This window comes from Octodon degus, unplaced genomic scaffold (genome assembly GCF_000260255.1).
Source record: "Octodon degus isolate 3935 unplaced genomic scaffold, OctDeg1.0 scaffold00044, whole genome shotgun sequence".
Lineage (NCBI taxonomy): Eukaryota > Metazoa > Chordata > Mammalia > Rodentia > Octodontidae > Octodon > Octodon degus.
In genome coordinates, this window is record NW_004524620.1 from 10,312,744 (window position 1) to 10,315,614 (window position 2,871).

Genomic DNA, 2,871 nt, shown 5'->3' on the forward strand with positions numbered 1-2,871 from the left:
AGACTGAGGACTATTGTTAGTTCAAGACCAGCCTTGGCTACACAAGCAAGTTCAAGGCCAGCCTGCATTACATAGCTAGATGCTATCTCAAAATAAGGCAAAAACAAAATAAATGGAAAAAGTAATTTACATATATACATATATATTTACATGTATGTGTGTGTATATATATATATACATACATACATACATACATACTTAAGTGTAAATATGTATGGAATCTTGTTATTTTAGGCAACATGGATCAACCTGGCTGGTTTTATGTTCAATCCCCAGTTTTGCCAAAAAAAAGACAGAAAAGCAAACCTTACATGATTTCCTTCATAAATGGAATAGAAAATAGCTGATCTTATATAAGCTGCAAGCAAAATAGTCACTACCCAGGACTGGGGAGAGTGGAGCAGGAGGCCAAGCAACAGAGGCAGTGCTGCTGCTTGACAGGAAGGGGTTCTGGCGTCCTATGGCACAGGAGGCGAATGTGGTTAAGAATCATGCAATATTGCTATACATACATAGCAGAGGAATTCGAATATATTCGGCCAAAAAATGATAAGTTTGAGGTGATTAATATATATATATATATATATACGCACTAATTACCAAATTGATCATTAATCTACATGGGAATCAAAACATCAGATTGTATTTCATAAATATGTACAAATAGTAAGTGTCAATCACAGAATAATTAAAGAAAACGCAACATCTCCATTCAGCAGGCCTGAAGCCTCGGTCTGACTAGCTGTGCTCCCTCGTAGGGGCGGGAGTATGTGGAGATTACAAACTACAGCACGGGTAGATGACGCAGCCAGCACCTGGCCCCAGAGTGAGTCCATAAAAATTAGCTGTCCAATAATTAACGAAGCTGCCGTTCGTTGTAAGTCAGATGGATTTTGACCTCTATCTGAAGCAGTGGAAAGCCCTGGAACTTGGGGAAGCACAGAAGCACTTGAGAGGAAGCAAAGAAAACCACGTCTGGATCAAGTACCCAGCGCTCCATACGGACGATTATAAATGCACCCCGGGCAGACTTTGCAAGAGTGGTCTGCAGGCCGGCGTCTGGCTCGGCCACAGAGCTCTGCTCAGCGGTGACCACCAAAGGCCTGCAGCGCACGGCTGAATTAATCAGTATCATTTCCAGCCCTAACTGGAAATGCAGTTTTTTCTTTGTTTCAAACTTTCGTTTGATAGCACCCACATGAATGTACAATTTGCATACAATAAAGTGCATACACTTTAGGTGTACACCTTGGATGAATTCGGGCAAAAATATTCCCACGGAGTCTATATGGCAGAAAGTTCCCTTGCACGCTCACGCAGACCCAATAAACAGACACAGTGCAGGCACTGGGGACCCCTGGGACCACAATTTTGCTCTCTTGTCACTTTACATTAGAAGGACCTTTTCTCAGTCCTCAAATAAATGGAATAAAACAGTATGCATTCTTCTGTGTCTGTCTTCTTTTGGTCAACAGGACATTGTTAAGCTTTTTTTTTTTTTTTTTTTTTTTTTGGCAGAACCGGGCATTGAACTCAGGCCCTTGCGCTTGCCAAGGAAGCGCTTATTCCACTGAGCCATCTCCCGGGCCCCCATTGTTAAGCTTTGTTATTCCGCCATAAGTATGGGTGCTTAGTTCTTTTCTAGCTGCAAAGTAGTGCTGCATTGCATGGCTGTACCACACGGTGTTTATCCACTCAGCTGTGGATGAACATCTGGACTGTGGCTGTGCTGGGGTTGCTGTAAGTACAGCTGCTGTGAGCATCCATTCTGTGGTTTTCTTTTCTCCTGGGATACGGAGAAGTCTGACACGATTTTAAGATAAACTGAAAGACAATTCTCCACTATGTTTTACCACATGACACTCCCACCAGCTAACTGGTCCCCTAGCCTGGGCAGAGGCCTCAGGCCGGCAGGGTCTGGTCCAGCCAGGGAGGAGTAGCTTATCAAGGACACCTTTTAGAGTCGTGGATGCATAGTGATAATAAGGAGCAGACTGTCTCTCTGTGCTTTTATTGTGCTATCTAAATATTCTACAGTCAACACATGCCCTTGTTCAAATGGCTCGAGCCGCCCCACCCATAGTGTACCGCTTCTGCCCAACAGTCAGGCTGGTCGCTAAAATGTTAGCTACCTTCCTGTCTGCAAAGTGGCATCTTATAGTGGAGACAATTGATGAAATTGAAGTGACTGGGTATAAACCCATCCTCTCTTGCAAGGTGTTCAAGTCTTGCGCCTACCTTTCTATTGGCTGTTTGTCCTCTAATTGTGACCCAAGTGTTACAATGATCCTGGCCTCAAGTTCTTTGTTGCACACTTAACGTACAGCGAAGATTTTCCCCCGCACACCTCTCGACTCCCCGCACATTCCAAAGAGCTTCTCCTTAAATCCTCATCTTACTGACCCTAAAAACACTGGGGTTTTGTCTCGACTCCTGCAGCCCCCCAAGTGCTTGCTGCCACAGCAGGATGAGCTGCCAAGGTCAAGGGTCACACAAGGCCCTTGGCAGAAGTGGCCCTCTTGCAGCAGCCACCACCATGCTGGCCATCACCATTCCTTCCAGCAGTGGTCATTGCAGCTGCTAGTGCTCCCCCCCCCCACCCCATGGGCCCAGAGCTGTCTTCTGGCCTGCAAGGCACATCAGTTGTTCATCTCATGGCCCCATCTTTTCCTTCCAGCCCTTTTCTGAGTGCCTCAGACAGGCTTTTCCCGGATTTTATGACTGAAAGTCCCACCCTCACCCTCTAAGTCATAGCAAAAGGCACTGAATCAAATTTTCTTCTTCTTCTTCTTCTTCTTCTTCTTCTTCTTCTTCTTCTTCTTCTTCTTCTTCTTCTTCTTCTTCTTCTTCTTCTTCTTCTTCTTCTTCTTC